The sequence below is a fragment of the Trichosurus vulpecula genome, chromosome 2, assembly GCF_011100635.1.
Source record: "Trichosurus vulpecula isolate mTriVul1 chromosome 2, mTriVul1.pri, whole genome shotgun sequence".
Lineage (NCBI taxonomy): Eukaryota > Metazoa > Chordata > Mammalia > Diprotodontia > Phalangeridae > Trichosurus > Trichosurus vulpecula.
In genome coordinates this window covers 4620560-4643623 of record NC_050574.1, presented here as the reverse complement: position 1 = coordinate 4643623, position 23064 = coordinate 4620560, and the positions used below count along the sequence as shown (strand labels likewise).

At 48.2% G+C, this 23064-nt stretch overlaps 1 pseudogene; it reads left to right on the top strand.

The window, feature by feature from the left end:
* Nucleotides 1-1214: 1214 nt before the first annotated feature.
* On the top strand, nucleotides 1215-4514 carry LOC118839962 (annotated as a pseudogene).
* The last annotated feature ends 18550 nt before the right edge of the window (nucleotides 4515-23064 follow it).

The window sequence follows — 23064 nt, the reverse complement described above, 5'->3', positions numbered from 1 at the left end:
CTCCAGCCCAGCCCGGGGTTGAGGAAAGAGCATTGAATTTGCAATGAGAAGATGGAGGGGCACATCTCAGTTTTGCTGCTTCTTCTCTTTATGACCTTGGAGAGGTCTCTCAACATCAGTGATCTTCAGTTTCCTAAGCTGGACAGTGAAGGAGATTATCTCCAAGATCCTTTCCAGGGGTGACTTGAGGCTTTCCATAAAATGTGAAGTTCCATGGTTTCTTAGCTGGGGGATGAGACAAGAAAGAGAAAATCCTAACAAGTGCACCCAGGTTCTTTGTTTCTGAAAAAAAGTTACTAGGAATTCACACTTTCATGCTTTCGGCAGTTCAGAACCAACCTTATGCTGAAATAGTCCTCCTCCCCATTTTGATAATTAAGTTCTTTCCTCTGGTTGTTATTGAGTTGGGTCTGACTCTTTGTGACCCCATTTGGGGTTTTCTTGGCAGAGATACTGGAGCAGTTTGCCATTGCCTTCTCCAGTTCATTTTTCAGATGAGGAAACTGAGGCAAACAGGGTTAAGTGACTTGCCCACAGTCACACAGCTAGTAAATGTCTGAGGCCTGTATTGGAACTCAGGTCTTCCTGATTCCAGGCCCTGGGCTCTATCCACTGGAGCATGTAGGGGCCCCTTTTATGGTGAGACAAGTCTTATGATTTCAAATTCCATTTACTGGACTCTTAATTTGTCTCTTTATTCTTGGGTCTCTTGCTTACTTATCTACAAGGTGTGGGGGGGAGGGTACTAGACTTGCCTGAGTCACAGTTGGGATGGATGTCATTAAAACGGAGGTGACAACGCATCCCTCCACAAATCAGCCTTCAAATTTCTTCAGTCCTCAGACGCCCTCAATTTTGGTGGGGACATTTCCTTCTCAACTTCTAAGGAGGGGAAGGGGTCACCCTGAGGAGGGCTGGGGGCTGGAAGGCCAGCAGGGGAGGGGTGGGGGCTAGGACCTTCTTTTTCTCCGGTTCAAGCTGAGAGCACAAGAGCAGGGCGTTCCCCTAGTGATGATGGGAGGAAGCGACACTCAGGGGTTTCAGATTATTGGACTCCAAACCTGTGAGTTCTCATTCTGCCCAGTCACAATGACGTTTTGGGTCTTCCATTTGCTCTTGGCCGGCAGAGCCTCTGTGAAGCCAACCAGAAGTTAGGGCTGCGTACTCCTGTGAACCCAGTGAAAAGTGATCTCGGCCTTCAGTGCCTGCGGACCATGGAGAGCTATATGCGCTCCCTCCTTCTGCTGGGGACCCTGGCCCTGCCAGAGACCTGGGCAGGTAAGGAGAGAATGGTATTAAGCGGCCGCCTCTGCTACAGAAAGCTCCCCCGACATCAGCCCGGGGGGGTTTCCAAGGAAGCTGCTGCTTCAGCCCAGGTGGTGCTGAAAGGCAGAAGCCATAAATAAGCCTGCGTGTGACTCGGGACCGGGAGCCTGCCCCGCCCCCCGCCTTAGCTGGGCTTTGGCGGTGGTCGGGGGGCGCGACGGTCTTGGTGTGGGTCCCTTAGTTTGGGGGTTGAGGTGGAGGGGGTTGAGGCCGAGGTGCCGAGAGGGAGAATGGGGGCGACAGAGCTGTCCGGGACCCCCTGACATCCAAGGGCAAGGATGGAGAACCAGCAGCAACCTTGTTAAAGAGCTTCACGGAGGATGGTGGGGGGGTGGGATGAGGCTGGAGGGGCAGGTGAGGACACAAGGTGGGGGGCTGAGGGTGAGGAGTGTGGGGGACCCAGAACCCGGACCAAATGTGGGATCGGGAGGGGTGCAAAATCCCGGAAAGGGGCGCTAGGATCGGCCTGGGTTGTTAGTGAAGGCGTTTGGCTGATGTCAAAGAGCTATAATCTCGAAAATCACTCCATCCCTGGGCCGCGCCCTAGCAGCGTCGGGGCGGAGGGGCTGGGATAACGCGGGTGGGGAGGCATCTCCGGACAGCGGTGCTGGGAGTCCGGGGTCACACACCGGGTTTGGTCGCAGACCTGGGGCCACGGGGGTACGGTCTGATTGCGGGTCCCCGTCCCCAAGTCTCAGGCTCTCACTCCTTGAGGTATTTCGACACCGCCGTATCCCTGCCCGAGCTCGGGGAGTCGCGGTTCATCTCCGTGGGCTACGTGGACGATCAGCAGTTCGTGAGCTTCGACAGTGACAGCGCGAGTAAGAGGCTAGAGCCTCGGGCGCCGTGGATGGAGCAGATGAGCCTCGTGGACCCCGACTACTGGGACCGCGAGACGCGGCGCAGCAAGGCCAGGGCACAAACTTACCGAGTGGACCTTCGGACCGTGGGCGGCTACTTCAACCACAGCTCGGGCGGTGCGTGACGTTGGGGCACGGACCACCGCGTGGGGGGAGGCCGAGTCCGACCCTGCCACGGTCCTGCGGCTCCCACTGGGGACACGGGGGGGGGGAGCGGAGAGGGGGAGAGGCCGGGTCCGAGCCGTCCCACGGTCACCTGCGGCTCCCACTGGGGACACGGGGGGGGGGGGCGGAGAGGGGGAGAGGCCGGGTCCGACCCGTGCCGTGGTCACCTGCGGCTCCCACTGGGGACACGGGGGCGGGGGGCGGAGAGGGGGAGAGGCCGGGTCCGACACGTGCCGTGGTCACCTGCGGCTCCCACTGGGGACACGGGGCGGGGCGGAGAGGGGGAGAGACCGAGTCCGAGCCGTCCCACGGTCACCTGCGGCTCCCACTGGGGACACGGGGGGGGGGGGCGGAGAGGGGGAGAGGCCGGGTCCGAGCCGTCCCACGGTCACCTGCGGCTCCCACTGGGGACACGGGGGCGGGGGGCGGAGAGGGGGAGAGGCCGGGTCCGACCCGTCCCACGATCACGTGTGGCTCCCACTGGCGACACGGGAGGGGGTGCTCCCGAAGCTGAAGGAGCCACTTCCGGGCCGTCCCAGGTGGGTGGCTGGTGACGTAGTCAGCGAAAGTCGGGCCCCAGCTGACCTGGGGCCGGGGACGGGGCAGGGGTCCACACAGTCCAGAACTTGTACGGCTGCGAGGTGTCGCCCGAACTCACCTTCAAGCGCGGGTTTGACCAATACGCCTATGATGGGCAAGACTACCTCACCTTGGACATGGACACCTACACGTGGACCGCGTCCGTGCCCCAGGCTGTGAACTCCAAGCGCCAGATGGAGTCTGAGAGGAGCATCGTGGAAGAATGTAAAGTTTATCTGCAGGACGAGTGCGTGCTGTGGCTGAAGTACCTGGAGATGGCGAGGGAGGCGCTGCAGAAGACAGGTACTGCCCAGCTGCTCCCGAGTGTGCTCGGCACTCAAGGCCCCGGCCGGCCCTTCTCCGCCTCCCCTGCAGCCTCAGCCCCGGCCCCTGACCCCCACCCCTACCCCTTGTACCCCAGGGTCTGGATTGTGGGCCCCTGGAGGGGAGGGGCAAAGGGAGAGCCTGGAAATGCCTCTGACCTTTGCCTCCAGAACCGCCCTCTGCCCAGTGACCCGCCACATTGCCCCCCATGGAGAGGTGACCCTAAGGTGCCGGGTCCAGGACTTTTACCCCTCGGAGATCTTCCTGACTTGGCTGAGGGATGGGGAAGAACAGCTCCAGGATGCCGAGTTCATTGAGACCAGACCCGCAGGAGATGGGACCTTCCAGAAGTGGGCAGCTGTGCAGATGACCCCGGGCCAGGAAGGGAAATACACCTGCCAAGTTCAGCACGAGGGGCTGTCTGAGCCCCTCACCCTGAAGTGGGGTAAGGATGGTGAGGAGGGACTGGGAAAAGGCATCTCCCCCAACCCCCAAAGGCCCAGAAGAAGGTGGAGTTATGGGGGCAGGGGGGAGGGGTTAGTGAATCTCAGGCCAGAGAGTTATCAGGGACTCTCACCTCTCTTTTCCATTTCAGAACCACAGTCCTCATCCACCGAGTACATCATGGGGGGCATTGCTGCTGGCCTCCTCCTGCTCCTCACTGCAGTCATTGCTGGAGTTGGGATCCGGAGGAAGAAGAATTCAGGTGGGCAGGACTGGGAAGGGGTCATTAGGGAGCAGACATCGTGGAGATCCTGGCTTCCACTGACCTGGCCACTTGTCTTTCTGTCCCCAAGTCCTCTCTTTCCCATCTAAGAGACTCTCAGATGGGCCCCAAGACTCCAGATGAACAAATCTGTAAATAGAAACCATTTCTCTGGAGGATGCCTGGCAGAGGTGTAACAGGCTGGCTGAGTGGGGGATCTGCTTCAGACTCAGATCAGAGATGAATGTGGGGATCTCTGCCAGAGGGCCTGGGTGTCTCCCCAGCTGGGGGCTGTAGACCTGCCTTGGGAACCCCTGGATGCAGGCTTGGAAGGGGGGAAGTGCCCGTTTGGGGGCCTCTTTTCTCTCTTGGATCTAGAGGCTGGACTGGAGTGGGGGATCTTGCTGCAGTCCTTGTTATTTGTGTTTCCAAGACAAACTAGTGAACTTGTGAGACCTTAGTGTGGTGTCCTCTCCTGGATTCCTCACTGGACATTTTTTTTTCCTTTTCCAGGTAGAAAAGGAGTTTATTATGTTCCGGCTGCAAGTAAGTGAAGGGCAGACATGGAGGGTAGAAGGAAGGGGCCAGTTCATGGTATTTTAGGGACCTGAGCAATGAGAAGGCAGAGGAGAGGCTTAGCCCAGTAGTCTAGCCTTGGTTTCCCCTTTCCTTCCCATACCCTGGTTCTGGGATGTATGTCCCTGACTGGGTTGTTTCTCTCCTTTGTCTCCAGGCAATGACAGTGCACAGCGGTTAGATGTCTCTCTCACAGCCAGAGGTGAGACTCTGGGGGCCTGGAAGGAGAGAGGGGCTGGGGTAAAGGGGGCCAAGCCAAGAGGAGGGTATGTGGGAGGTTGGGCTGAGGATTGGCTGGGTGGTGAGGCAGGCCCTTCAGAATGATGAGAGGCTGGAGGCCAGAGGGGGCTTGGAGGATCCCCCTGAATTTGTTTTTCCTTCTTCAGCTTGAGAGAATTGCCTGGGATGGACATGAGAGAGAAAACAAGCCTTGAGTGTTGTTCCTGTTGACCCCTGGGATCCTCACTGGACTCTACTGGCCCTGGCCCTGACCCAGGCCCAAGCCGCGGGAAGCATCATCAGGGCCCTCCCCCTGTTTTCTAAGGCCTTCCTCCCCCACTCCACCCCCTCTTCTTTCTGCCTGTCTCAGTCTTCAGGGAGACAATCAGCAGTGAGGTCCAGAGGGCTTTGAGAATGAGCCCTCCTTCACATCTGATGTTGGACTAATGTAATGGTAATCAGGGCAGGACTGTTTTTTTTTGCTGTTTTCTCTTTTTGAGTGCTAAGGCAACCAAATGCCCTTAATGACTCTTGCCTTTGTTTGAATCAGGCAGGTAAAGTGGACCCCTTTTTGTTCTGGAGTGCTTTTCAGCACTGAGGCATTGATTAGAAACAATGTGTATGATGTGGTATGTGCCAGCAGTGGCAGAAATACCCGATGGAGTAATGAACACAAAAAGACAAAGACATGGGGCTAGGCGAGTCGTATAGTCAAGCTGTAGGCTGATTTTAATGGAGTTACTGACGGTATTTTATACAGGTTAATTACTGAGTCATCCAGACTTCAAAGAAAAGTACCATAAAGCATTAAGTTTTTTATCTCCTTGTTCCTAGGAGTGGGGCACTATTTTTCCTCAAGGCTAACCAAATTGAAACATTTATGTTCTCTCGCATATAGATAACCAGGCTGAGACATTTCTGTCCTCACCCATGTGGGCAGTCAGCTACAAAGGCAGGTTTTCTTTGCCAAGTCTTCTTATCCTAAAACTGGCTTTGCCATGAATAGACCCATTTTCAATTGACCCTGCCTTGCAGAGGTCTAAGAGGCCTAAACAGGACATAGCTGGCTCCCCACAGTGGTACAAGTGATTGAAGAACTTTCCCACACCCTAAATACTAAGTAGGCCCTGAGCCCTCAGAGCCCTGAGCAGAGTATATGTGTTGGAAGGTTAGCGGTTCACTTTTGGGGACACACTCATTGAAAGAGTATTGGTGACAAGACTCTGGGTAGCTGCTATTAAGGAGCCCTCCTCTCCACTTTGAAAAACCCAGATGTTGGTGCTTCTCTGGTAACTATGTATGTTGTAATTTTGTCAGACAGAAATCTGTCTGTTTATCTGTTTATATTGTCTCTGTAATTTCTGCGTGTATTCTTTCTGAAATTCAGGGTGTTGGCTTTTCCCCCTGAACTAAGTGAATCATATATGTATGTTTAATTAAAGTGAGACTGTTAACCCCTTAAAGTTGCTTCCCTTAGAAAAGCAGATCAAAGAACCTGTGCTAGCAGCCTCCTGTGTGCTGGTGTTGTTGGTCTTACACAGCCACAGTAGTTGCTAGCAACATTGTTGTTACAACTGACCTCTGGGATCTCTGCCTGACTGCCAAAACAGCCTAATGAATGACGTTCTTGAGTCTTCAGCTCTTCTCCAGAATCTCGGCTGAGCTTCACATTTGGGTGGGGGGTTGTGGGGGATAGGATGACAATGTGGAGATGTTCTAGCCATGTGAAAGGGAAAATAAATGAAAGTTTGGAGATGTCTGAGAATCTTTTTATTTGCTCTACTGAGTCTGCAGGTGGGCCAGGGGCCCAGAGGGGAAGGAGCCTGGGGGAGGGCCAGTGTATTATACATGGTGAGAGGGCAGACATTTGTCTTTGATTTGTGCTGCTCTGGCACTTGTGGACATGGTCTGTTGGGACTTGTTCCAGGGCTGCAGACAGAGCCAAGCTGCTGGGTGGTAAGCCCATAGGCCAGCCCTTAGCACTGAGTTTCAGAGAGTTCCAATTCTCTCTGTTTTATTGTCATTTTCCTCCTCCCCCATCTTGCATGCATGTCCCTGCTTTTCTTTCGTTACAGGAGCCTCCCTAAGGGCTTCTGTGGCCCTTGCTCAGGGCTCAGTCTGGGGCCTTGGGCTCCATGTCTGTTGGTGATGGCCACTGCACTGAGTGACCACCTTGTCTATAGACTGGCCCAGGGTGGGGGCTCATCTTCCCTCTGAAGAAGGGAAGGGTTTCGCTTTGGAATTAATGAAGGAGGGAATATCTAGTTTCTAAATAGAAAGAAGTGCCTGCCCCCTCCTACCTCCCTGGAGTCTGACCCTGTGCATGGTTAGAGCCAGTTGACTGCTCTTCACCTATGACTTCCCTCCTCCACCACTGTCCTTTCCCCTTTGGAATGATCCATGCTGCTGGGAATATCTGCCTTTCCCTCTTTTGTTCTGCCCTAGTCTTTCTTTCCAAAAAAGAAGAATGTTTTAATTATATTTCTCCCCCGTCTTATAATCACCATCTCAGCTTAGCATCGAACATTTTCTTTTCCTCATCCGAGGCCATGCAAGTTTTGCTCACTTGTTCTAAAATCCCTACGTGTGGGAGTTTCCCATTACAGTTATGAAGTGATCTAAGGAAGGCAGTCACACAGTGGTGGAAGCAGGCAGAGACGGAGACCCTATTGTCTCCTAGCCGATACGTGATAATAAAGAGAAAACATTGGCCACAAATACACCAGGTCAGATCCTGGGGTCTTGCTGGGACATCTGGTGCTCATACCACACTGAGTAGCTAGGACATCATTTTGGCAACAGAAGGTTCGAGGCCTCTCTCTGAGCCCCTATTCATCTCCCAGGAAAGACGAGGGATTTTGTGATAATAAGTAGATGAAGGATCTCCCCTGGGGTGGAAGTCACCTTATACCATGGCCACACATGATTCGGTGATGCTAGGGTTGAAGTAGAGAAAGAGCTTTGAGGAGTTGGAACGATCTTCCTTTCTGAGCCCAGAAGCTTCCTCTTGCCTTGGTCATCCAGTTGTGCAGGGTTGTGCATAGAGGACTTGCCTTTTCTCTTCTCACAAGACTGCCTGTCCTGAAGTGGCTTACAAGGAGCAGACAAAAATACTGCTTTTCTATCTCTGGTGAATAATTAGTTCACTGAAATGTGAAACATCTCTCATAGAATGGGAGTTGCTTTTCTGGCCCTGATCTCCGAACTCTGTAACCACCCCACCCCACCCCCCATATCCACCTTTCCAAATCCCCCTCTTCACCATCATAGGTGTCCATAAGCAGGAGGGGCTGCTCTAGGGCACTCCCCGCACCCCCCCCACTCCCCACCCCCTCCACCTCTCCCACCCCACCCCACCCCCACCCCTGCCTTGGAGGGATTGAGAGGACAAATCCTATGGGCTTTGTTAGAGTGTGGATTCCAGGTGTAGGTTTGAGCAGAGGGGTCAAATACACAGCCTGCTGCCTGGCTGCAGTGTTCTGGAATGCTTTGGAAGCAGGTTAAAGAATAGTTGGGAGATATTTTAAAAAAGAAGTGAAAATACAAAAAAGCAGATAACATTTCATTTTAAAAGCCTACAGTGATCCTTAAGTACAGATCGGTGGCTCCCATTTCTATTTGGGGGCAGTCAGGTTGTGCAGTGGATGGAGTGCAGGGCCCAAAGTCAGGAAGGCTCATCTTCCTGAGTTCAAGTCTGGCCTCAGACACTTACTAGCTGTGTGACCCTAGGCAAATCACTTCACCTGTTTGCCTCAGTTCACTCATCTGTAAAATAAGCTGCAGATGGAAATGGAAAACCACTCCGGTGTCTCTGCCAAGAAAACCCCCAAGTGGGGTCACAGAGTGCTGGCCACGACTGAAAATGACTGAACAACAACAACCAATTTCTCTTTGAGTTTGACATCACTGGTTAGACTAGCTGACCTGTGATGGCCCAAATGGCTCTCAGGTTCTGTGATTCAGATTTCCCCTGCACTTATGGTTGGTTCATATCCAGGAGTTCCCTGGCCTTTGCTGCTGCCCACTCAGCACTCACAGGCCCTTGGAAGCATGTTGAGACCGCCCATTGGGAACAGTTGTTGGGTCACCATCCTTCTAAAGTCCCATATATGTGTGCTGGGGTCAGGGTCGGCAAACCAAGGCCTTCCCATCCCAAACCTTAGCTTGCCCTGTAAGGACCTTGGCTTTGCTTTCTTCCTTTCCTAACAGCCTCCCTGTGGCTCATAGGCTCAAAGCAAGAGATCTGCCTTCTGATCAGCTTCAGTATCACTGACTATGCAAAGGTTATTCTCATTTTCCTGATGAAGAAACTGAGGCAGAGAGGCTCAGCGAGGTGCTCAGAGCCACACACCCAGTGAAAGCCAGAGTTAGGACTTGATGGTGAGTCTTCCACTCGACCATGGGGCCTCCCAATCCTGGCAGCCTCCCTGGATGAAGCCTGGCCTGGATAGACCTGTAGAGGTCTGCCTCTGAAACCCTCCTCCTGTACCTCCAGTTAATCCCTTAAATGTGGATACCTCGTTCTGCAGCTCTCCCTCTCCCGAATGCCCTGTTTATAGCAGGGATCTCCCCGGAAGTATCTCTGGAATCTTCTGACAAAGCCATAAGCAGGATGGGAGGGGAGAGGAGGCATGTCTTGTGTGTCCCAGCCATGTGCTTGCAGCCCCTGAACCTCAACGGCATGTCTGAAACCAACCCCCCAGCCCTGTCCAAAGTTAGGGGAACATTAAACCAGCAGATGAAGTTCGTTTTCACAGGCGTCCATGTGAGATGAAATTGGGCTCACATTCCTCATTTGCAGCAGAAAGTGGGTCTGTATGTCACTTAACCTTTCCCCCAGGTTTCCTTATCTGTAAGAGGTGGGGGGGGGGTGTCATAATAGTCCCTCTTCCCAGGGGGGTGTGAGATCATATTTACAAAGTGCTTTGCAAGGCTTATTATAGAAATAAGGCTGTTGTTATTGTCTCTTTCAAGTGCTAATTCCCATGATTCTGCCAATTCCAAGCAGTCACTCAAGCATCATGATACTCTGAAATGATGACTTTCATCCCATCCCTTCAGAACCCTAAGAATTCCTCCCAGTGTGAAGCAGTCTTCTGTCATTTATCTCCTAAGCAGGGGCAGTCCTGCCACCCAGTGGACATTCGTGGTATTACATGATTCAGAATTACAGTATCCTCCCTTCCGAAATTGTGCATGTGAAGGGGGGGGGAGGGGGCGGGGCACCGGCACAGTCCTCTGACAAACCAGCATCTGAAGCCTTCAGACTTCCTAGCGAGCTTGGAGATTTCACAGGATCATCGATCTAGAGTCTGGGGGAGCCTCCGAGGCCCTCTGATCCAGCTGCTTAGGACAGTGCTGAGTCCATAGGAGACTCAATAAATGCTCTTGACTCCAACCCCCAAATCCATTCCTCTGATCTCTGGGATTTTTCTATGAAAGTAAAATCTGCTGGATAATTACTAAAAACTTGATTAGTCAGTAGAACAATGATAAATAACAAGTTATCGAAGGAAGATTCTGGAAATGGAGGGTCCTTCAGCTGCTTTCTGGGTCACTGGGGAATAAATTATACACATATGGAGCAACAGTAAACAACACAGGGTCATGGTTAAGTGCAGCTTATGAAGTGCAGGCTAGGTCAGCCACAGGTATAGCCAGGAAAGACTTCGCAGTGAGAAGGGGGCTTCAGCTTCAACGTTACAGTTATCTACGTCAGGGGCTCTTCACCTGAGGTACACTGACCCCTAGGGATATGATGAAAGTTTCTGGGGAGTCTGTGAACTTGGATGGAAAAAATACATCTTCATTTGCACTCACTTCTGATTGAAATATAAGCCTTCCTTTGACAATTAAATTTTCAAAAACCACACTAGCTTTCTGAAAAGGCATTTATTCAAAGCTTTGCTAGATGACACACAAACAAGTTAAGATGCCCTGATCTAGGCTGTAGATGGGACAGCAGTGGAAATGGCCAGGGAATGCATCGTTAGGTAAAAGTAGATGTATTGATGTTCGGTCAAGTTAACCATACCAATATCACCATATTGGCCAGATCTTTTTAGATAAACTACATCAGCATTCAACATATATAGGATGAATCCTTTAGACTATAACAATATTGAGAACTAGAATAGTTTCCATGTATCAGAATGACGAGGGAAATGCAACTGTGGGATAGGCGCCTTTAGGCACTTTCTGTATATACGAGTGCATGTATACATACACCCATACCTATGACTACATATGTACGTATGAGCGACAATTACTACTAACCAATCAATTCCCTTTGACCCAGCAAGACCACTACTAGGTCTATTTCCAAAGATGATTGGGGGAAAAAGGAAAAGAACCTCTGTGTTCTAAAATATATGTAGCAGCTCTCTGTGGTGGCAAAGAACTGGAAATCATGGGGATGCCCATCAACTAGGGAATGGCTGAGCAAGTTGTGTTCCACGATTATTATGAAATACCACTGTGCTCTAAGAAATGATGAAAACCTAGCAAGACTTGCAGGAAATAGTGAAGAGTGAAATGAGCACCAAGAGAATGTTGTATAGGCTAACAACAATATTGTTTTAAAAAAAACGTTGGACCTGAATTAACTACAAAGGACCTGTGAAAGAAGAAGCTATCTGAATCCAAAGAAAGAACGATTTTACACACACACACACACACAATACACATATTTGTGGCTAATAGTATCCAGCTCTAGGGCTGGGGGAGGGGAAGAAAAAAGGGAAAAAAGAAAATTACGTGGTAACTTTATTATATATTTATTAGGAATAGCAAGTTGTACATGATAGATTCGCAGTTTCACGTGCAATCATCTTTTTTTTAAAATTCAACTATGTTATGTAAATGCTTGTTTTATTTCATAAGTTCAAAATAAAATACATCAACATTACCAATGTAGCAACCATTGGGCTAGCAGCTGCTGTGGGGGCAAAAGACCAACACAAGTCCAACAACAAGAGCTGCCAGCACAAGTTCTTTTGATCTGCTTTACTAAGGAAAGCAACATTAAGGGACTAACAATCTTACCTGAATCCAACATACAAATATCATCCACTCAGCTCAGGGGGAAAAGTCAGCACCCTGAGCTTCAGAGCAAATACAAACAGAGCAAATAAACATGAATCAACAGATAGATTTCTGTCTGACAAAATCACCATATATAGTTACCAAAGAAGCATCAACATCTGGGTTTTCTTCAAAGCCAGGGAGCTCATAACAACGGCTGGCCTAGAGTCACACACCACTCCTGCAATGGCTCAGAGCTCCGAAAGAGAAAGCCAACCTCTGGGTTTATATATCTTGTTCAGGGTCAAAGGGGAGTCACACATGTGACTCACCCTCTTGACCTAAAAGAGTCACAAAAATTCGACTTAAACCCACGTGGTCTAAAAGCCTCTGATGTCACAAACATGTCACTCAAACCCATGTAAACTAGGCTTTCCCTTGAGGCAAGGAGGTCATCAAGGACTCCTAATTTAATCAAGGAAATAAAGGCCAAACTCTTCAAGGGCACTTGGTTGAATAAGTGCTAAGAGCCCATCTTGATTGCCAATACACCAAAAAATCAAAGCTCCAACTGGTTCCTGTCAGCTGCAGACTGGGCATCAGTGACTAAGTCAGATAAGAAGCCACAGCTTTGTTGCTGTTGGGTCTTTGAGTTTGTCAGGACCCCAGTTCACTAGACCCACTCTGAGTGAGGCCAAAGATGGTCAAAGGGGAAAGAAATGGGACAAAGAAATGGATTAACCTTTGGTCTTTGCATCCTTTCCAGTACTTTCCTGGAGTCCTTATGCTTCCCAAAGATATTCAGGATCTGGTCCCCTCCTCTTGTTAGGGGCTAGCTGATAGTTCAGGCTCACTGTTGGGATGAAATGAGGCCCTCACAAATCACTGAACATCAAAGAAACATTAACTTTGCCCTAACACAGCAGGGAGATGCACCACGGGCACAGTGACACTTTTCTGGTGTTGACCTGGAAGTTTGCTTAAAAGAGGCCAACGGGCTAGGTGACATATAAATTCCTATTGCTTATTCTCTTAAGCTAATGGATATGTACATGGAGTCAGACCTCTAACTCTGACTGATTGAGAAGTCTTTTATATATTTTAGAACAATCCTGATTTAGGATGTCTGTGTCACTCAAAAATTAGAGCCTCCATGATTTTAACCATAGTACGAGAAAGAAAGTTTCTTAGTCAAATAGGTTGTAAATATAATAAGAAAAGGCAATTGATAAAATGTCAGTTGAAATGACAATCCCAGGATATCTGTGTTTCCTCTGTATAGCATATGTCCATAGGGTACCAAGATAAGAAAAGTCCCATCATTCAAGACAGCTTCTGGGCCCAGGCACCCTCTCCTTTAGTGGTTACAAACAGGAAGAATGCTCCTGGTCTCAGCCTCATCTGGTCCCGTAGTTGCTGACACAGGAAAGGGGCATTTTTTAGTTCACTCGGAAAGCAAAGCAAAGCAGGTCTGGTTGATTAGTTCAGGCTTTGGCCCTTATTGGGGTTCAAATGATCTTAAATGGTAATCACTGAACAGAGCTCCTCTCGTGTCCAGGTGGAACCTTGTCTGGTCAGCAGGACAGGCGTGGTGACTCCAAAAAAGCTGCCATGTGGAAGGAGCCAGAACTCCTTGTGACTGGGACTTTAGGAGCCCTTAGGTCATGAGGAAACTACTCCAAGGGAGACAAAGGCTAATCAAATCTTAGAGACATCTTTGTTGCCTTCTCAGGAAAACTAATCCTTGTTTTGGGGAAACTAGAACCCCCTGGTCCTATCACACACCACCTCTTCTAAAAGACCTTCCACCATTTCCTAATTTTTAGGATTTGATTGGACTATTGTCCTTGATAATCATTTAATATGAATTTAGTAACTTCAATAAGGGCCAGAGCCTGAACTAATCAACCAGAAGAAGAGCCTGGCTCTAGCAGCCTCTTTGTTCTCTGAGTTTACTCAGAGAATACATCTTCCTATGTCAACAAGGCCAGATGGGGCTGACTTAAGGGCATTCTTTCTTCTGTCCATGGCCATTAAGGATGACACCCTTAACTGGAGACATTATCTTGAATAATGGGACTTTTTCTTATCTTAATATTCTATGGACAAATACTATGTCATGGCATATTAATGGTAAATTAAACACAGAGATCCTGGGTTGTAATTTCAATGGACACTTTGTCAACTCTCTCATCTTATTGTATTTACAATTTATTCAATTAGGAAAGTCCTTTTCTTGTATCATGGTTAAGCCTACATGAAGATCATAAATTTTGAGTGACACGGACATGCTAAGTTGGGACTGTTCTAAAACGTATTTAAGCCTTCTCATTCTTCTGTTCAGACAGTCAGATTTTGTCTGGCTCCATACATGTATGTATGCTGCTAGCTTTAAGGGAATGAACAACATGAATTTACACATCACCTAGCCTGTTTGCCTCCTTTAACCAAACTTTCAGGTCCACATCCTGGACCAGGGAATACAAGAAGGGAAGAAAGAAATACTTTGCCTCACCGAAGATCAGCAAAAGAAAAGGGAGAAAAAATGAGAATGAAAAAAGTCAGGAATTCTAGAGTTTCTCTTTCTCCTTTGGATGAACTGAGCCTCACATCTTAATGATCTAGACCTAGTGTCAAATATAGCCCATTAAAATGTAACTGGGAAATATTTTACAAAATAAAGATGCAACAAAACATAAATAATGCTAATATATGGTTTTCTAAGCCACCATGGGGCCCAGGGATCCTTACCTACAGAGCCTAGCAGGTAGCAAATGCTCATTAATTAACTGAATGACTGATTCCAGTATTCACAGTCGAGGAGCTGACTGTGAATATGATAAACAGGAAATGTTTCTTGGCTTCCTCAGAAGAGACTAGCTGACACCCATGCACACTTCCAGATGGGGTAAGTGGGGTGGGAGTTAGGAGCCAGCTGGCAGAGCCTGATCCTAGAGGCAAAGAGGAGGAAAATGAGAAGGGCAGTTTAAAAAGAATGAAGATCTTTAGGTAAGAAAGTTGTGGCCAGGAAGAAAACACTCCTGGGACACAAAGAGACACTGTGTCTACTCCCCTAGACTTTCTCCATTCTATGAGTTGTCCCTCTTAGGATTCCAGTTGACTGTGGTGAAGGCTTCACTGCAGAGCTCCAGGATCAGCTCACATGACTTACTGTGCCCAACTTATTGATTTACTGAGTCCAGCTAAGGACTCATTATCCATGATCTGACAGCAGCCTGCCCTCCCAGCCTCATTTCCCAACCAGTGCCCTTCAAGGCCTCTCAACTTCAGCCAAACTGTTCTATTCACCTTCCCTCCACGAAGAAGCAGAGGACCCAGGGCAGAATCTCTTTCTGCTCCTAATGTTAGGATATGGACAAATCCCATCACTTCTCTGGACCTCATCTTCTTAACTGTAAAGAAGAGTTTTTATCTCTAAAGTCCCTGTAACAGGTTCAGTGTCCTGGATGATACCCAGGGCATCATGGGTAGAGGAACGGGAAGACTTTTCTTCTAAAAGGGCCAATGCCTCCCTCATACTTAGGGTAAGGGGCAGAGATCCATTTCACTGAGGAAAAAATTGCCCTCAGAGGTGGGAAAGTGGCTGATTTCCCCTTTAGACAAGTCCCCAAGGCTGCCTAGCTTCCTTCCATCCAAATTGTTAATAAATGAAGAATATTTCCAACCCCCATGGGAAAAAAAATCAATCTTCATCCTCTGAGTCCATATCCTGAACTTTCCTGCTTCTATACCTTTGTCCATAGCATTCCCTCTGCCCAGAATGCCCTTCCATTACTAAATTGGTAAAAATCCTGTCCATCCTATTAGACCCTGCTCAACAAATACAAATGCCACCTCTTCCTACATAGCTTGCCACACCACCTCATTTGGAAATGATTGTTCCATCCTCCAGGCTTCAAAGAGGACTTTGTGGACACTTCTATTTGCTGTATTACAGCAGCTTGTATGTTAGAGTGACTCTAACAAGACTGGAAGCCCCATAGGGGCAGGGCCCAGGCTGTACTTACTTGATTACTTCTGCTGCCATCCAGGCTCTCCATAGGGTGGGAGCTGTTACACTGACCAGGAGGAGAGCTCCTGGGCATTAGGAGGAGCTCCATCCTCTGGATCCTTGGCAAGCCCCAGGGCTGCCCCTCCCCCAGCTCTTGGCTCTCCATTGGGTGGGGGCTCTTGGGCTACACTGACCATGAGGAGAGCTCCTGGGCATTGGAGGAGCTCCATCCTCTAGGTCCTTGGCAAGCCCCAGAGCTGCCCCTCCCTCCCCCAGCCCTTGGATGGTGGCAGTGACTGCAGACTGCTGGCAGCCACCCTGCTTCTTCCTGCTCATTTTCCCCAGGCTCTCGATCCATGGACAAAGTCCTCCAGCCCCCAAGCACCCCTAGATTAGGGAGCTTCCCCATTTGTCCCCAGCTGTCTGCCCCCTCACAGGTGCCCTGGGAAGCAGTCAGTGTGATGACTGATGATTCTCGGAAAGATTCCCCCTCACCCCTCACTCCATTGTAAGATCAATCGTACCAAGGCACAATTCCTGCAGACCCAGTCTCCCCTGCCTATGCAGGATTCCTCCCCAGAAGTAGTTTCTCTTCACTCTTTCCCCGACCTCCCCTCCCAGTGATCCCAACATTCCCAAGTAGAGCAAAAGTAAAATGGCTTGGGGGGTCTCTTTCCCTAGAAACCACTGCCCAGTCGGGACCGCTCACCTCGCACTCATCAGTCTTCTCCCCATCCCGAGTTCAGCGGGGCGGGCGCCTTCAGGAATGGCTTCACTCGCCACCTCCAGGCTCTCAGCCCCAACAGGCCCCCTCTTCTGAATCTCTTCTTCCATCGCTCTTTGCTCCTGTCAGAAATACTCATTTCGGCTGCCGGGTACATCTCCTGGCTCCGAGAAAGCGCCCAGCTCTCTCACCTCCCCGCATCGTCCCGCCTCCAGTCTGGCTCCTTGAAGCTCTGCTCTCGGACCCGGGACCTGAAGCCCATACCAGGAGGCCCTTACCGAAGCACATACCACCACCACCACTCCTACATTTCCGACAGGAGCGCCGCCGCACCGGCTGGGATCTGCTGAGCTCAGAGCCCGGTTTGCCCAGTGGCTGGTGAAGTTCAAAATCCGTGGGCCGGGAAGAGGACCTCGTCCAGAACCGAAGGCACGCGGGGCCTGGAGCTCCGGCAGGGCGTGGGTCCCTTCCCCACTGGGAGGCGTCGGGGATCTGCTTCTGCCTCCGGGACTTGGCCGTCTCCGCCTAAGGCTCATAGGACCCGCTGAACTTGGGCTTCTTCTCCACTCGTCGCTAGTACAGCCGGAGGCCTCAGATCGCCTTGTGCCCCGGTCGCAGCCTCATCCTACCCCCGGCCCCAGTGAGGGACAAATTCCGGGCTCTCGGGTGGGATTCAGGCCGTGCCGCCTCCAGGACGCGGATTCTGTGCGGAAACAGGCAGAACAGGTGGGGAAGGAAAGCGACCTGGAAAGCAGCCTCTCCCCGCTCTGGCTCTGGCCCGGGAGCTTCCTCCAATTTCTCCGCTGTCCCTGAGTCAGTCCTGAACAACCGTAGGCGCCTCTTACCGCTGCTCTTGGGGTCTATTGGCCGGCCGGCGGGACGGCCGGACACACGGATCCCTCTGTCCTGGTGATAACAGGGTGCACAGTGCTCTGAAAGCCAGCTCACCACACCAGGTTTCCGTTTGCTCATCCTGAAAGTCAGGAAACTGGACTCGGTGATTTCTGGGGCCCATTTTAGTCTGACACCCCACGATTTCAGTGAGTAGGACGACTTTGGGTGTACAGCGTTGTAAAGAATGGGGCTGTCTGGGTCTGGAGGTCGTCTTTTTGTCTCTGCGCTCTGGGCACCTGGAGACCTCCTCTGCCTGGGAGTTATCAACTTTGATAGAGTAAAACTTCTGCAGCCGCCTGGGTGTACAGGATGGAGTTTGTATTTGGCGGCTGAAATCCTGTAAGACCAGGAAGGGCTAAGCCTCTGCTCAGTCTCTCGGCATCCGCCTATGCCAAGACCAGCTAGCCTGCCCCCAGCTTTAACCACTAACGGATCAAATGTGGCCCCGCCTCTCTTCTCGTCCCCTTCCCCCAGCGGTGAGCCGCTCTTTGGTTTGTTTCCCTTTCCTGTCTCTGTCTAGTGTACAACTGACAGTCAAACACATTCAGAAAGCGTGACGAGCTAGAATCCTGTGGTTTGACTCAAGGTCTATTGAGGAAAAAACAGTCTCTTTTCTTTTAAGAAGTAAGTTCCCTCCTCTAACTCTCACACTGAGAGTGTTCAATACTGAAGCAAGCTCAGGTTGAGGCCAGAAAGTCTTCTCTCTTCTTTCTTCACTTTCTCTTGATCAGCTCCTCCTCCTCTTCCTCCTTCAACTCATCCTCCTGGTGGTGCAATGGTTAGAGCTCGTGGCCTGGAGTTAGGAAACCTCATTTTCCTGAGGTCAAAGCTGTGTGATCCTGGGCGAGTCACTTAACCCTGTTTGCCTCAGTTTCCTCATCTGTATAACAAGCTGGAGAAGGAAATGGCAAACTATTCCAGTATTTTTGCCAAGAAAACCCCAAATGGGGTCACGAAGATCTAACAAGACTGAAAGAACTGGGAAACAACAGAAACCTCTTCTTCAATTCCTCCTCCTCTTCTTCACCCACTTCCCCAATTTCTCAAAAGTCTTGATTAAATGTCTATACATAGTAGTTATATGTTGAGTTTTGCAGCAGAGACATAACTTGGTTCTTTTTCTCTGACAACTCATAATCATAGGCGAGACCCCAACAACCGCCATTGTTTGTGAGATTGCCCCTGAGATTAATATCTGTTTTCTATAAGTTGCCTTTTCAGATGCAGAATTAGCCTGTTTGCCGTAAGGAGCCAATCAGGAGCCTGCAGTGAGCCAAAACTCTGGCTCCCTCCCAGAAGCCTTTGCTGGTGTTTGCAGCCCAACCTTGCTGAGCTGTGGGCCTCAACTTGGCTTAAACCAGCCTTGTGGCCAACAGTTCCTGCAAAACATTCTGCTTCTGTGGCCCACCTGTTCCTGGGAAAGACTGTCCATTCCCTACCCTAACCCCTCACTGAGCCTCCCCTTCCTGATTCTGAAGCATAAATTGCTCCTGCCTCTCCTAGGCTGTGGGCTCATTTGTACTTTGTACTGAGGTTCCACTTCACTAGTGTCTGATTTTCCTCCTAATAAAGCTTTTCTGCTTTCAACTCAGCTTGGACTTCTCCGCATTTTGAAGGGTGGGCTTCGCCTGGTTAACATTTCATTCATCCTTTGTGATTGATGAGAACTAATGATGTCACTAGGGTGTGAATTCCACTGAAGTGAGGCAGAGCTGTGCCAAGTCATCTGCCTTACTCCTCCAGAGTCAGAGGAGTCCAGAGGCCAGAAGAAAGAAGAGGCCAGAACAGCTGGTGATGCCTAGCCCAACCACTAGTTAGGGAGGATGAAAGTATCTGCAGAGAGTCTTTAAAGATGAGCTAATTATCTCCAGGGCAACCAGTTTAAAGTGTCCTAGAAGGCATTTAAGATTAGGAAAGGTACTTGTTGTTGCTTAAGATGTCTGAATCTTTGTGACCCCATGGATCATACTGTCCATTTCCTTCCCCAGTAGATTAAGGCAAAGAGAAGTGAGTTGCTAAAAGTCACATAGCTAATAAAAATCTAAGGATTTGAACTCAGGTCTTCCTGATTCCAGGCCCCCTGCTCTATCCACTAAGTCGTCTAGGTGCCTCATGAAAGAGGAAAGAGACTTGGGCTAGATAAATTAAACTGAGAATCATCAGCATAGAGAGAATTGACTCCCTGAGAGCCAAGGAGATCACCATGTGAGAGAGAGCTTAGAGAAAAGAGAAATGAGTCCAGGGTGGAGCTTTGGGAGACACCAGTAGTTAGTAGATGCATGAGGAAGCAGTAAAAATGATCAAGGAGTCAGGTAGATGGGAGGAGAGCAAGGAGAAAACTGAGAGCGGATGAAATACAGGAGCAGAAGGCAGTCAACACTGTGAAATGCCAAGGGAAGAAGGATGAGGATTGACAAGAGCACATGAGATCCAGCAATGAAAGACATCACTGGGAGCTGTGGAGAAAAGTTTCAGTTGAATGATGGCAGCCAGATGAGAAAGAGTTTAGAAGAGAGGGAGAGGAAAAGAAACAGGGGTCCCCAAATCGCATATGACTTTTTCAAGGAGGTTAGTGGAGAAGGCCGAAACACAATCATACAGTCTTCTGATTCTTTCCAGGCTCCTTCATCCTTTTTCTGAAATTTTCAAGTGTTTTAATTTTTTTTCCCAATTACATGTAAAGAAAGTTTTCAACATTCACTTTTATAAGATTTTGAGTTCCAAACTTTCTTCTCCCTCACTCCCTCCCCTCTTCCCTTCCCAAGGCAGCAAGCAATATGATATAGGTTATACATGTACAGTCATATTAAACATATCCACATTAGTCATGTTGTGAAAGAAGAATCAGAACAAAAGAGAAAAATGAGAAAGAAAAAATAACAAAAAAGATGAAAAATATGTTTCAATCTGCATTCTGATGCCACAGTTCTTTCTCTGGATATGGCTAGTATTTTCTATCATGAGTCTTTTGGAGTTGTCTTGGATCATTGTATTGCTGAGAAAAACCAAGTTTGTCAAAGTTGATCATGGAACAAGCTGCTATTCTCCTGCTTCTGTTCACTTCTCTCAGCATCAGATTTTTCCAGGCTTTTCTGAAATCAGCCTGCTCATCTTTCCTCATAACACAATAGTGTTTCCTTACATTCATATACCACAACTTCTTCAGCCATCACCCCATCAGGGCATCCCCTCAATTTCCAATTCTTGGCCACCACAAAAAGAGCTGCTATAAATATTTTTGTACATGTGGGTCCTTTTCCCTTTCTATGATCTCTTTGGGCTACAGACCTAGTCATAGTATTGCTGGGTCAAAGAGTATGCACAATTTTTTTTTAATTTTCTTTTTTTTTAATTAATTTATTTTTATTTTTAGTTTACAACAGATGGTTCTACATAATTTTGAATTCCAGATTTTCTCTCCTCCCTCCCCCCTCCCTCCCCAAGACAGCATGGAATCGCATATAACTACCACGAATGACTTCGCATTGAATTAATTTATACACTAGTCAAGTTGCAGAGAAGAATTACGACCAATGGAATGAATAATGAGAAAGAAGAAACAGAACCAAAAAAAAAAAACCCAAAAACAAAAACAAAAGAGAAGAGAAAAAGGCGAGCATGAAGTGTGCCTCAATCTGCATTCAAACTTCATAGTTCTTTCTCTGAATGTAGATAGCATTCTCCATCATGAGTCCTTTGGAGTTGTGCCTGCATCTTGTGTTACTGAGAGGAGCGAAGTCTGTCAGGGTTGGTCCTCACGGAATCCATATATCTGTGGTTGTGTACAATGTTCTCCTGGCTCTGCTCCACTCACTCAGCATTATGTCGTGTAGGTTTTTCCAGGTTGTTATGAAGTCCATATCATCCCCATTTCTTATGGCACAGTAGTATTCCATTACCTTCATATACCACAGCTTGTTCAGCCATTCCCCAGTTGATGGGCAACCCTTTGATTTCCAATTCTTGGCTACCACAAAAAGAGCCGCTATAAATATCCTTGTACATATGGGTCCTTTTCCCGCTTGTGTGATTTCTTTGGGATACAACCCTAGAAGTGGTATTGCTGAGTCAAAGGGTATGAACATTTTTATAGCCCTTTGGGCATAGTTCCAAATTGCTCTCCAAAATGGCTGGATCAGCTCACAACTCCACCAGCAATGTAACAATGTTCCAATTTTCCCACATCCTTTCCAGCATTTATCATTTTCCTGTTTTGTTATTTTAGCCAATCTGACAGGAGAGATGTGGTATCTAAGAGTTGTTTTGATTTGCATTTCTCTAATCAGTAGTGATTTAGAGCATTTTTTCATATGCCTATAGATAGCTTTAATTTCTTCTTCTGAAAACTGCCTGTTCATATCCTTTGACCATTTCTCAATTGGGGAATGGCTTGTATTCCTATATATTTGGCTCAGTTCCCTGTATATTTTCGATATGAGGCCTTTATCAGAGATACTAGTTGTAAAGATTTTCTCCCAATTTTCTGCTTCTCTCCTAATTTTTGTTGCATTGGCTTTTTTTGTGCAAAAACATTTCAATTTAACATAATCAAAATTATCCATTTTGAATTTTGTAATGCTCTCTATCTCTTGTTGGGTCATGAATTCTTTTCTTTTCCATAAATCTGATAAGTAAACTATTCCTTGCTCTCCCAAATTATTTATAGTAGCAGCCTTTACTCCTAAATCATGAACCCATTTTGACTTTATTTTGGTATATGGTGTAAGATATTGGTCTATGCCCAGTTTCTATCCTACCATTTTCCAATTTTCCCAACAGTTTTTGTGAAATAGTGAATTCTTAGCCCAGAAGCTGGCCTCTTTGGGTTTATCAAAGAGTAGATTGCTATAGTCGTTGACTTCTCCATCTTGTGTACCTATCCTATTCCACTGATCCACACCTCTGTTTCTTAGCCAGTACCAGGTAGTTTTGATGACTGCTGCTCTGTAGCACAGTTTAATATCTGGTATGGCTAGGCCACCTTCCCTAGCATTTCTTTTCATTAATACCCTAGATATTTTCCAGATGAATTTTGTTATTATTTTGTCCAGCTCAGTAAAATAATTTTTTGGTAGTTCAATTGGTATGGCACTGAATAGATAGATTAATTTAAGTAAAATTGTCATTTTTATTATATTAGCTTGGCCTAACCATGAGCAATCCTTTGGGATACAGCCCTAGAAGTGGTATTACTGGGTATGCACAATTTTATAGCCCTTTGGGCATAGTTCCAAATTGATCTCCAGAATGGTTAAATCAGTTCCACCAACAATGCATCAATGTTCCAATTTCCCCACATCTTCTCTAATAGCCACCATTTCCCTTTTCTGTCATGTTAGCCAATCTGAGGTGGTATCTCTTTTTGTCTTAATTGGCATTTCTCTAATCAATAGATTTAGAGCTTTTTTTTCATATGACTATAGACAGCTTTCATTTCTCCATCTGAAAACTTCCTGTTCATATCCTTTGACCATTTATCAATCCCGGGCTCCCTCATTCTTAAAAGCAAGCAAACAAACCTTTAACTGATCACCTCAACTGGTTCATAACAATTGAAAAGACATTGGCCTTAGAGTCCTAGGACTTAGCTTTAAATCTGGCCTGTGACTCTTACTCCCTGTGTGACCTTGGGCAAGTCACTAAAGGGAGAAAAGGT